This window comes from Ornithorhynchus anatinus, chromosome 20 (assembly GCF_004115215.2).
Source record: "Ornithorhynchus anatinus isolate Pmale09 chromosome 20, mOrnAna1.pri.v4, whole genome shotgun sequence".
NCBI classification, from domain to species: domain Eukaryota; kingdom Metazoa; phylum Chordata; class Mammalia; order Monotremata; family Ornithorhynchidae; genus Ornithorhynchus; species Ornithorhynchus anatinus.
This window is the reverse complement of record NC_041747.1, coordinates 7,429,106-7,442,752: the sequence shown is the minus strand read 5'-3', so window position 1 is coordinate 7,442,752 and position 13,647 is coordinate 7,429,106. Positions and strand designations below refer to the sequence as shown.

At 42.9% G+C, this 13,647-nt stretch overlaps 1 protein-coding gene across 3 annotated transcripts in view; it reads left to right on the top strand.

Moving 5' to 3' along the window:
* The window catches only part of WDFY2 (WD repeat and FYVE domain containing 2), an 82,768-nt gene that overhangs the window by 17,920 nt on the left and 51,201 nt on the right, over positions 1 to 13,647 (top strand). The window lies entirely within an intron of this gene.

The window sequence follows — 13,647 nt, the reverse complement described above, 5'->3', positions numbered from 1 at the left end:
ACAGTGCCCTGCACAGAGTAAGCACTTAGTAAATACGATTAAATGAATGAACTCTCAGTGAATATCAGTGATGGAGGATTTAGGCCAGGGGGCCTGCCTTGGAGAGGGATAAAAATTAGGAGGGATTGGGTGGGTGGGTCTCACTTGCCCAGCAGCCCGGGCTGGTTGCACCCCCTTTCCAGCAGGTGTCCTGAGGACCACCGAACCTCCTACCCAAGTGGTGGTTAGAAACTGTCGCTATTACAACTTGTTCTACCCGAAGATGGAAATGCAAATATCCCAAAACAATCGATGCGGACCTTCCCCCCCCCTTTCCAAAAATCAAAACCCTCAAATCTGTTAAAACGGCCTTCCTCGATGAATATTCTTCCTCTCTCAAGTGTAGCTGCAGATTAGAACGTGCGCTAGTGAAAGGAATAGATTTCGCCAGGACAAATGCTGCGTCTCCTTAAAGCTCCTCTGCTGGAAGTGGTGAAACAGGCAAATATTATGAAAATACACGCCCGTATGGCAGCTTTTCATCAGATGCTTCGTTGTGAACAGAAGTGGAGCTTTTCTGTTTGTATCTTATGTAACTCATCCAGTGGGGTATACTTTAGACTTTCTGTCCTGCAGTAGCCGAAACAACGCTACCAGAATTCAAATACTATGTCCCTCTTTCTGGCTGTATCATTCACGTGCCCTGTTTTCAGTGGTTAACACATCAGGTTTTCAGATGGTGAGAGTTCAAGACTGTGGTAGTCAATCAGAGAGTGTTTCTAATCTCCTCAGTACTTATTGCCCTTGAAAAATTGGAGGGCAGAGTAGGTTGTAAAAATTTTGACAGAGTACACTTTAATGGGAAAACACAAGACAGACTGTAAATAAGTAAGCCCACAACAAGTAGATCAGGAGATATGATAAAAGCAAAAATAAGCAATTGAATCATAATCAGACATATAAATGCTGAGATGCTTGAGTAACCCGGTATATTTAGATCTTTAAACTCTGTTGCTTTCCCCTACGTGCAATTTATTTGATTGTCTCTGCTAGATTATGAGATCCTTGAGGGCAGTGGTCGTGTCTACTAATTCCTCTGGGACTGTTTCAAATGTTTAGTACAGTGCTCTGAACAGGTTAGGCATTCAAATGCTATTGCTTGATTATTGGGACTACATGAGCAGGATTGATAGAGATGAATCAGATTTTTAAAAAGGTTCTGATATGTTGGGCATTTAGTAACTTTTTCTCCTAGCTGCAAGGTGTGTAAATGTGATATTTTTTCCTATGCTGTGATAAACTACTTCTCTGAAACTTTCTTTCCACATTTGCCTATAATAATAATGTTGGTATTTGTTAAGCGCTTACTATGTGCAGAGCACTGTTCTAAGCGCTGGGGGAGATACAGGGTAATCAGGTTGTCCCACATGAGGCTCACAGATGAGGTAACCTTTTGCAGAGGTAACTGAAGCACAGAGAAGTTAAGTGACTTGCCCACAGTCACACAGCTGACAAGTGGCAGAGCTGGGATTCAAACCCATGACCTCTGACTCCCAAGCCCGTGCTCTTCCCACTGTGCCACGCTGCTTCTCTGCCTACCATGCCTATCAGAATGGGATTAAATCCGCATACTACACAACCTTACGAAAGAATTGAATCTGTGTTCACCCCCTGCAAACTGTCAGCATGAACAGACAAGAGTGTTCTAGAAACGTAGTTATCTTTAAAAATTTGTGCACAGTCTGGCATACTGTCATGGTCCAGGGTGAGGTCAGAGACATTTTCTAGAGTGCTCGGTAAGTGATAGTCTAGATTTATATTTAGTTTTACAAAGAGACAAGTGTGAGATAATCTAAGATGTTCTATTGTGCAGGGGTGCTTTATAGAGTTCCGTACCGCTTCACCTCCACATGATATTGTCTACCTAGACTGCAACCTCAGCCCGTAACAACATAAATATATTCATGAGGCTCGTTGTCTTCAACTCTCCCCTCTCTGCTGATTCTTTTCTTAGGTATCACCATCCCTATCCACTCAGTCTTGGGAAGAGGCCTAGTTGTAACTGCATGATTCTGGGTATCTGAGCTCCCCAGTCCCAGAAGCGTACTTTTGTGATTCCAACTTGCAAAATCCAGTGTTACTGCTAGAAGTCATAAGGATGAAGGAATATATGTGTTCATGTGAATCAAAACCAACAGAGCTCTAACCATTAACCTCTGCTATTAACAGATCAATTGCATACCTTAATGATGATGCTTGAAATATGGATATTGGTTCATGAAATGAAGCCACTTCATGACTGCATCCTTTTAGTGTGTTTCCAAGTGGCGAAAGTAGCTCTGCCTCTGGTCTTTTTATGGCTTAGGCCTCCTTTGACCGAATGCCAAAAAGTGGCAAAGCAAGTGGATTGCATTATCATCGATCTATGAGTAGTAGGAAACCCTCAGCCATTAGCAGAGACGGGGCCAGAAGATGAACTGATCAAGTCTGACCTGAGCCAGAGCTCAGAGCAAGGCAAACAGAGCTGATAGATTAAGCTCAGAATGACAGGGAAGGCAGAAGGGGAAGCATGAGAGCCAGGAAGGCTGACAAACAGCAGAAAAAAAAAACAGGTGGGTTTCAGCTAGCTGACTCCAAATTATTTAAAAGGAAGCAGTCCCTAAAACATAGTCCCTGATATGGTGGATTTAATTTGATCAGCCAGGTGTTCACCTGATTCTATTCTTAGCTTTAAGAATGAAGTTTGGTTAAAGTTCCATTTTCCAAATTGCAGTAGGATTGGTTCAACATCACTAGATTATTTTCTCCCCCCTTACAAATATCAAGGTGACCAATGTGTTAGTTGCCTAATCAATTGAGGCTTTGCCTCAGTTTAGTGACTGTCTTGCTTTTATTATGGGTGTAAAGTATGGAACTTTGATTTTTATTCAAGCAAATGTCAGGCTGCTCATACAGTTAAAATATTCTCTTACTATTGAAAGGGCTGAAAGCAGCTTGGCGTAATAGATAAAGCACGGGCCTAGAAGTCAGAAGGTCATGGGTTCTAATGCCGACCCTGGCACTTGTTTGCCGTGATACCTTGGGCAAGTCACTTCACTTCTGTGACCTTCAGTTACCTCATCTGGAAAATGGAGATTGGGTCCGTGAGACTTATCTGGGACAGGGATTGTGTCCAACCTGATTTGCTTGTATCCACCCCAGCGCTTAGTAATAATATTAATAATGTTGGTATTTACAGTGCTTGGCACACAGTGAGTACTTAACAAATACCAGTATTATTATTGTGAATAGGATGGTAGTGGAGCTACAAGGTGAATAGAGGAAAATTGGAGACATCTGAGTGAATTTTCATTTTAAGTCACAAAAGGAGTCTTTTTTAAATTCTCAAGAATTTAAGCAGTCTTTGTGGGAGTGCTGTGTTTAAGGGCTGGCAATCAGCATTAGCCTTTTTGGCCATACCTGGACCCTGGGATAAATTTCACCAGCTGAGTCATCAGTGAGAGGCATTGTTGTCTAATGGAAAGTGCAGACGTCTGAGAGTCAGGATACTTGGGTTCTATGTCCAGTTCTATGGCTTGCCTACTGTGTGATCTTGAGCAACATTTAATTTCTCTGGGCTCCAGTTTCCTCAGCTCTAAAATGGAGAATTTGCTTGCCACTTACTATCTGTCAGAACTAGATGAGATCATTGATATGAAAGTGCTTTGGAAAAACAAGAGCACTATTTGAGTAAGGTATTATTACTATTAGATCCTTAAAAATAAAGGGCAACATTTCATAGAAACTGAAAACTCTGTCAATTCAAACTCAAAGCCCAGCTGAAATCTTATTCATCAGTCACAAATATCCTACAATTCCCAGAGCCTGCCATCAGGCGATCATTTCTGTTTAGTTAATGTCCAATTGGTTTCTACTTATTAATTCAATGCTTGACTTTGATATAGATCCTATTTTTCCAACGTGATAGTTCAGGTGTACCTATTAACAGTCAATCGGCTCAGTCAGCTATAAAGAGATCAAAGCATCGGCATAGGGAAATAAGCAGACTGCCACATGAGAGGCAAGAGGCACCTGTCCTTTCCTGGCTCTTATTTAAAGCTGATTCATAACATTCTGCCTTCTATAAGTGGGCAGTTTCCATTGTGCTCAGTGAGTCTGCTACTTTCTCTAGGAGGCTGTCGGGAAGGTCCTGTGTCTGGGATTATTATTATTATTATTACTCGTAATAATATAGTTATTCCAAGGGGAAGTGATGACACCACTTTGCATAACTCTTTAAAATACTCAATCTCTTACTTGCTTTCTCTTCCTTATGAGCCTATATTTCCTCAATGTCCTTTCTCCAGAGGCTCCTCCCCATTACTCCCATGTTGGCCCTCATAGACTCTCCTTGCTTCTCCTTCAAAGCTTCCCTAAATTCCCACTTTTTTTTTTTTTACAACTAAGTGGGAAAAAATGATGGCTTCTCGGCCATTCCTCAAGTCTAGCAAGCAGTTCTATTTCATCATCCCCAAACCCATGAACGTTACAGCCTATCTTCTTGGACTTAAAGTATTTGCTAGGACAGATGTGTTGGTCTCTGCACATGTTTGTGGTGTCAGCTCTGTCATTTAAAAATGTATGCTTCCAGAGCAAGGAGATAAAGGAGATGGCTTTTTAATGGGCATGCGATTAAAGTGGGAGAAGCAGTGCTGATTACATATTGCAAAGGATGTGTATGAAATGGCAATGAATGATCCTAGCACGAGCAAGAAACTAGTGAAAAATCTAGAGTTATCTGTAAAGTTGAGTTGAAGGAGAACTCATAGGGTTATCAATATCCTAAAAGTACTTTGTCACTAGCAAAATTCCAGGGATGCTTTTCACCCCCTGCCATAATATTCACAGTTGTGTAATTCTCTTTGTGTAAAAATAAGAAAGAGGAAGAAGTCATTTCAGCAGTGCGAAGGGTAGAGTGTAAAATGGGTACATGGTGTTCTGTTGTGAGCTGACTCCTTTCCTCTTGTGGTACTTGGTTGACAAACTCCAGGCATTAGGGAAAATGACAGAAGCAGTGTACTGAAGAGGGACAGTGTGTTTCTTTTCTGGTGGCCCAAATTTTTCTGTCCTCTCAGCATCCTGCTTCCTTAGTGTTGTCATCTTCAAAAAACCATGTGCGTAAAACTACTTCTTCCCAATTAGATAAGAGGAAGCATTCTTTTTGGGTTTATATAGAAAGTGTTGAGATTTCTGGGTGAATATATCCTGTTAAGAACATGTTGATATGAGAAATATTTTAACAGCCATGTTAGCTCCGCAGACAAGTGGGCTGGGTTTTAAGAAGCTTCCCTCCCTGCAAAGCTTAATGCTTCAAAATGGAAAATAAATTTTACCCAGCAAGTCACTCATGTCCCCGCTGACATTTACACCTTCACATGACATGCTTTCTCACTTCCTACCTTTCTCTGTGCCTTCCTTTCCTGCAAATTAGCACATCCTCCCTCTCGTACACATATTCCAATCTCAAAAGCATACCTGAAACTTCTGTCATCATATATTTCACCTGCTATTGTGAATTTGAGGTACATTCTGATTACAGGATGTGCTTCGGATTGTGCCGACTGAACAATTTCACCAAGAGCATTGACTCAGAGGAGCTTATTGAAGTTGAGAAAGGACTATTTTCCTGGAAGGCAGGGCGGGTGGCATTTTAGAGGCTGGGGCAGATGGGAAATGTTGCCTTTGGAGCCTCTGGGTCTCAGTCCATATGTAAGATGACTTGTTCAATTTCTGGGCTAAAAATAAGACCTGGAAAAACCCACTGTGGGGTTTTCAAATAATGATGATGATGGTATTTAAGTGCTTACTATGTATCAAGTGCTATTCTATAATCATTATCCTTTATATTTCTCTTTGCCATGCAGCTACATTAAGCACAATGCACGTTTTTCCTCCAGTTTTCCCTTAAGTTCTTCAGATACTCTTTTAAAGATTGGACTCCATTTTGAAAAAAGTTGATTCATCTGCTCAGAGAAAATGTCAGGTTTCTGTTTACTTTTGATACCCCTTTTGCCAGCCCCCAGTCAGCTTGAGTTAGCCTTTTCTTCGATCTTCACAGTTTGCAACCATTTGCAGAACAATTTGGGTAAAATCTTATTGAGAATAAGATAGTGTTATTACTGGCATTTCAGATTTACTGTCATGCTGAAAAATAAAGCCCCTTTAGCTGAATTTATAGAGAAGCTGTGGTTTGAGGCCTTGGGTGTCGCTAGTTTTATTTCCTTCAACTGAACTTTTCCCTGTCCTTGCTCTATCTCTTGGGCGAGGGCCCCTGGATTGTTTGTCGACACGGAGTGCAGCTGGGCCAACCTGCCCTGGAGTCTCCCATTGAGAACCACAGACAAGCCTCAGCCATAGACTTCAGGACCAAGAATCCACTGGGGGGAGGGGGGGGAGATTTCGGTGTTAATGGTTTGTGTAGTTCCATTCTCTCTCATCCTTGCCAGCCGTGCTCTTGCTGGGTCTTGAAGTGCAATGAGGGGTGCACAAAGCCCTTTTCTAAAAGAGAACCCCATTTTCATCCAAGCAACTTCAGAACAGTGCCGATGGGGATCCAGCAGGCAATTGCCTTGGTAACTGCCGAAGTCTTAACAGATGCAATTTCCAGTCTCCTAAACTAAGGACATGCCTTTTAGATATGAGAGTCAACGTGGCTTAGTGGAAAGAGCCTGGGCTTGGGAGCCAGAGGTCATGGGTTCTAACCCTGGCTCTGCCACTTGTCAGCTGTGTGACTTCGGGCAAGTCACTTAACTTCTCTGTGTCTTAGCTACCTCATCTGTAAAATGGGAATGAAGACTGAGAGCCCCCCGTGGGACAACCTGATTACCTTGTATCTTCCCTAGAACTTAGAACAGTGCTCAGCTCATAGTAAGTGCTTAACAAATACTATATGATTATTATTATCATTTTGTGCACCCTACCTCACAGCTTTAGTGCTCAGGTATGGTACTCACATAAAAACAGCAGGGGCAAGTGGTGGGGTAGAGAGCACCTTTTGGCGAGTTTGAACAATAATAATAATAATAGCAATAATCATGATATTTGTTAAGTGCCTACTGTGGACTAAGCTTTATGTTAGGTGTTGGGACACATGCAATGTAATCAATCCCAGTCCCACATGGGGCTCACTGCATAAAAGGGAAGGAGGTAGATTTAATCCCCATTTTGCAGTTGAGGGAACTGAAGGGCCCAGAGAAGTTAAGTGATTTGCTTAAGGTCATATTAATGTCTGTCTCCCTCTCTAAACTGTGAACTCATTGTGGGCAGGGGATGTGTCTATTCCCAAGCAAATAGTACAGTATTTTGCACAGAGTAAGCACTCAAATTCAGTTGAATGAATGACTGAATGAAAGGTTCCGCAGCAGACAGTTGGTGAAGCCGAGATGAAAACCTAAATCCTTTGACTCCCAGGCTTGGGCTCTTTCCACTAGGCCATGCTGCTTTGCCTCAGTCATACATACAGTACTAGAGCCCTGGAACCAAACCTGCCTTGAGAATGGGTGTGGGGCACCTCTGCCTGACCACCTTCACCGGAGGACCAGGTCCCCCTCCTTTCCAACAGTTACTTACCTCTGATCACTGGAAAGACCTTTCTTTGTAAGTGCCCTGAGAAAGAAGTACTTTGTGTTAAGTATCCAGGCCCATCGAGCTCCACTTCAGAGGAATAGTCTTTACGGTTGAGACGCAGTTGAGCATCCTCTCTTAAAACCCCACTGCTGCCAGGCCCAGAGCCTCTTTTGAGAACTGCCAGAGGTTGCATCCCAACCGGCTGATCTGACAGCAAGCTGAGACAGGAGATGGGGTGGTGAGTATTTCCCTCCCCGCTGGAATGTGGTTGGGCGACTCAGAGCTTCATGTGTCATAACCACAGCAACCTGAAGAAACCGGTGGCCACCAAGGCGCCCAAAGCATTCAGCTGGGTATTTCACACTAGTGCCGGTGAAAACCAAAGCTTCTAGGAAGATTTTTCTGAATTTGGAGGCCTAGAGCCCATATGCTATGACTGGGTCTTCATGTCAGTTCATATCAAAGCGCTGAAATTGCGAGCTTTACTAGTCTTTTAGCAGGAAAATGCGGACAGAGCAGGCACCCTGGGGTGGCGAGGAAGAGGGGAAGTGGTGGCTAAGGCCCCATGGTGATGCTGTTTCTCTTTGTTCCCTCCTGGGCTCCCCCGAGTCGACACTCAGCAAACCGCTGGTGGTTGATTTAAGGAAATCGTTCCCGCCTGAGTAAATGAGAAAATTGGAAATTTAATTTTTCATGATGGTTGTTGAGATCTGTGCAAAATGACAGGCCTTCTCTGAAGGTTATTTCTAATCCCCAGGATGGAAAAAATGGATTCTGAAAGTTTTCTGCTAAAAGGAAAAATACGCATTTCTTTGGTTTTTAATGAAATTTCCCTTGGGAGTGATGAGTGGAGTTAAGATAAGCTGGAATTTTTGTGTCTTTCATAAATTGAGGTTTTCAGTACAGTGTATAAGATGATCTACAGGGATTGATTTTCTTTTATGCTCATTCCTGCACGGGAAACTTTGTGTTAGGTTTCTAAAGTTTCGCTAGTCCAGGATGGTGCCCGTTTATGTTTCATGGCCAGTGCATTGGAGTTACCTGAACCTCACCCTCTCATGTGAAATAAGGAAGACCAGTTTCTCTCATGTCAAGATGGCTTGGATCCACAGGAGAGCTCCCTCTTCCTTCTGCTTCATAATATTCTTCAGTTTCTTTCTGGCACAAACCACAAAATTCTGCTGTAATTACTTTGTGTCAGTTCCAGTGGCAATAATGAGGATAGTTTTAACTTGACATATAAGCCAGAGAGAGCAGGTGCAAGTCACCTGCAGTATGTTGGAAAAAAGAAAAATCCTAAAGTCAGCACCCTGGACACATGGAAATTGAAACCTAAGATTAACTCCTTTTTAGTTCTCAGTAGAATCACACTTTCCATCCATTTATTTGCATTTTTGTTAGAAACGTGTTAAAACTTTCATTTATATATAACAAGCAGCATTCTTTAAAAAAAAAAAAAACTGTCAAGAGAATCGGTATTTAATGCAGCTGTGTGTCTGTAACATCTTAATCCACTAACCCAGTGTAAACTTAGAGTTTGAAGACCTTTGACTCATGCTAGGAAGTGGGGAAAGAGATCGAGGGGACGGCTACAGAACAGGATTCCCATTGCTTCTTGGTCATTAGCCAAAGTCTGCTAGTGTTCTTACAGGAAGTCAAGTTGAAAATAAAATATTTTTAGAAATTCACAAAAATCTTGCAGTTACGAGCCCCAAAGTAATAGGGCTTTTGACCTTTTGTAACCAAGTAATCTTATTTGTTACAAGGGAATGAACAGGAAAGCCACAAAATGCCTACAAATGCAGAATTGTAGGTAAGAGATACAGCTATTTTTGTTTTAGGAAATTCACATAGTTGCTTAACTAGGAAAACCAGAAGAGACAAACGGAAGAACACCCTGTGGTAGAAGGGAAGGGCCTGTCTTTCACCATAAAGGAAAAGCCCCTTTCTTCTAAGGAAGTTTTTGCCAGCTGATATTTTGTCCTAGTTCTTCAGAGCATCTGACGACAAATGAAAAGCAGCATGGCCTTTTGGAAAGAGCAGAGAACCTAGTTCTAATCCTGGATCTGTCACTTGCCTGCTGTGTGACCCGGGGTAAGTCACTTTTCTGAGCCTCAGTTTCCTCTTCTGTAAAATGGGGTTCCCTCCTACTTAGACCCAGAGCCCAAGTGGAAGAGGGACTGTATCCAGCCTAATTATCTTGTATCTACCCCAGTGCTTAGACTGCTCGGCACAAAGTCGGTGCTTAACAAATAACATAAATAGTCAGGTCAGCCCTGGCCCAGGGGTTACATTCTTAACAAACCCTACATTGAGGCAAACTCCCATAAGCACACACGACCTTTTCTTCCTCCCACATCTCAGTTGAGTTATGTGTGGGAATGTTCCCTAATTTCCCCCCTAGCATTTTATCCAAGCCCTATAGTGAAAACACAAATTAAGGGAAAAACTGAGTGGAGCCAGATTCAAATGGTAGCTCCTGTTAGTTTTGAGGTGTACCTCTTGAAGTTCAGATTTCCCCCTTCTCAGAAGAAACAGGGCAATAGAAACTGGACCAACTCATTTTTTGTGGGGATGGGGATACTAGTTGTATCGGTTTCATGGCAGGGGAGAGAGGGGTACCCTTGTCTGATCCTCTTTGATGACCAGGGGGACCTCTTCTGACACCCCCACAGTTGATCAAGGGGTTCCACTGAACTCACCGAGTCATTAACTTCAGTATCTTCACTCTTTCTCCCTACCCTTAACAAATACCAGTCGTTCATTATTAGTGAAGCACTGTCCTAAGCATTCGGGTAAATTCAGCACAATCAGATCAGACTCAGTCCCTGTCCCACACAGTGCTCTCAGTCTGAGGGAGAGAGAGCAGGTAATTTAATCCCCATTTTACAAGTAAGGAAACTGAGGCACAGCAAAGTGACTTACCCAAGGTCACACGGCAGGCAAGTGGTGGAGCTGTGATTAGAACATAGGTTTCCTGACTCTCAGACCCGAGCTCTTTCCACTAGGCCATGCTGCTTCTCACAAACAGAGGTGGATGGATTAGTTTCAACCAGCCTATTGAGTAGCAAAGTTAGGGGTGATGAGGGAGAAATGACCATTGACCAGACTATCCTAGGAAACTGTGAATCTTTATATTTAGCTGGGCAGTTTGTTCATTTCTTCCTCTTCACCCCTTCCCTCCCATCTCCTCCCCCATTTCCTTCCCTTTTTCCCATGACTCCTTTTTAGATTTGTTTCACTTGGATTGTGGTTAGTAATCTGAATTCTGGCTTCCTAGGAACTCATCTTAGTCTGTGAACAGAAGGGTGTAATGATTAACTGCCAACCTGGGTGTGTTTTCTATCCCTGTCACCATCAGGGATGTCTTCATCAGATAGTCACTAAGCACCTGGAGGAACACTGTACTCTTCTTGTCCTACTGTTATCCCAAAATACAAGATCCTTGCCCTCTTAGACCTGAAGTTCTAATCTTTTATGATGGCCTCAAGGACTTCCCCAATGTTTTATGTACCCTTTTGTCCTCTCTGGAGTCGTGGAAGCCAAAGCAGAAAGGGAGGGAGACCCCTTAGTACTAGGAAACCACCTATTTGGGATGGTCTATGACAAGCCCAATATCGGGGGACTCCAGGGAAGCCATGAAGAGAAACCTGGCTGTTTAAGTAGAAATAACCCTTTGCCCCCTGGTTGTTTTCAGGAATGGTACTCTGTCAACCAGCACCAGCTAGAAGATTGCTTGTTTCCATGCTCAAGTAATAACCAAATTAATAGTACACCAGCATGCATGATTTCAAATTTAAGGGATACAGAGATAGCAAATGTTTGTTGATTAGATTGAAAGCTTTTATGCTATCCAGTGGAGAATCCATGTTATCCAACAGAATGCATGTATACAGTTTTATCCATATATTTTGGCTATAGAAGTTGATAGGTAGAGAGGAATGCTACCCATGGTTGTGATTATGTGATTTATGTGCCCAAGCCTCTTCTCTTTTAGGACTAGCATAATCTTTCTGGTTTTTTGGCATGTGAGTAAGTGCTCATTTGCAAGGCTGTTGAGTTTTGCTCACCTGGCTTCTCTAGCCACAGAAAAGAATTAGCTGCCTAGTCACTGGCTTATGCAGCAACTGCCAAGAGTCTAGCCCAAGCCCAGAAGAAGAAGCCACCCTCGTCAGTATGTCCTATTTTGGCTTTGTAGCATGAGAGAATTTACCAAATTCTGATCTCCCCAACTCTAATCTACCAATCAATAGTATTTTTTGAGCACTTTACTATGTGCTCTGTACAAAGCGCTTTGGAGAGTACAGTACAACATAATTAGCAGACACTTTCCCTGCCCATGATGAGCTTACAGTCTAGAGGGACGTAGGTCAAGGGCAGGCAGAGTGCTAACCAAATAAGATACATTTGGCTGTTCTTATTCAAGGGACAACATCTAAAAAGGCACAACAAAGATCACTCTGGAAGGACCTTCAAGATGGTGAACTCTAATCTGCCTCTAATCTCTAATCTAATCTAATCTTCTTTGGGAATGATGGCTGGCTGGCTTTAATTTAAAGGTATTGGATTAGAAAATTCCAGTGGTCTAAAGGAAGTTACAATGGCTCCTCCCACTAGGCCACTGTTGTTATTATTATTATGCACTTTTTATCTGCCACGCACTGTCCTAAGCAGTGAGGTAGAGATAAGATAATTAGGTCAGACAAGTCCCTATCCCTCATGGGGCTCAGAGTTCAAGTAGGAGGGAGAACAGGTATTGAATCCCCATTTAGCAAATGAGGTAACTGAGGCCCAGAGAAGTTAAGGCACTTGCCCAAGGTCACACAGCAAACCAGTGGCTGAATTAAGATTATAAGCCAGGTCCTCCTTCTCCCAGGCTTGTGCCCTTTCCACCAGGCCACATCCCTTTGCTGTTATCACTTTTATTAATCCAGTACCCACAGTGGACTAGGAATTGAGAGGACACATATGTGACATGATCAATGCTAAAGGCTCACAAGAGGCATCAGAAATAATGAATGAATCTTGAAAGAGTTTTCCCACCGGCAGGCATTACCACTACCTGTCCACCCCCTAAAGTGACAGCTCTTTGGGGATTAGTATTGATTCAGAAACTCCAGGCTCTGTGAGAGGAAATAATAATAATAATAATAATAATAATAATAATAATAATAATAATGTTATGTGTTAAGCGCTTACTCTGTGCCGAGCACTGTTCTAAGCGCTGGGGTAGACACAGGGGAATCTGGTTGTCCCACGTGGGGTTCACAGTCTTAATCCCCGTTTTACAGATGAGGGAACTGAGGCACCGAGAAGTGAAGTGACTTGCCCAAAGTCACACAGCTGACAAGTGGCCGAGCTGGGATTTGAACCCGTGACCTCTGACTCCAAAGCCCGTGCTCTTTCCACTGAGCCACGCTGCTTCTCGAAAATACTGATTTTCATGAGCAAGCAGAGAAATTGGGGCATGTTTGGCTGTGACTTTAGCTGTCCCAGGGTACCCCATCCTCTTGTGGCTAATGAAACTTTATCCCCTCTATCTTGCCTGTGGCGGGTTGTTACAGTGGCAGACCAGAAGGGTGATTAGGGCTGCCAGATCAGAAAAGGAATGGTATCTTGAATCTCCTCATTGCCTGCAATTCATCTTCATCACCGATGTGGAGGTGACTGAGTGTGTGAGTTAACAAAAGGGATTTATATGTTGCCACATACCTTTCACGAGATCACTGGAGCGGACACAGGTCCAAAGGCAGAGAAAATAAATTGAATTTGTGATGCGCCTTTACTACGAAATGGCATTTAGGAATGTTGTCAATCTGTATAACTGAGCTGATTAAAAAAACTCTGGAATTTTTTGGCATATCGAGCCTACATGCTTTCATAACTTGACCAACTCCTCTCTTGCCATATACTCCTCTCTCTCGCTGTTGACCTCTTGTTCACGCCTTCCCTCCTACCTGCAGTTCCCTCGTACTTCATATCTGACAGACCACTGCTCTCCCCACTGTCAAAGCCCTAGTAGAATATCTCCTCCAGGAAGCCCTCCTTATTATCTTCTCATTT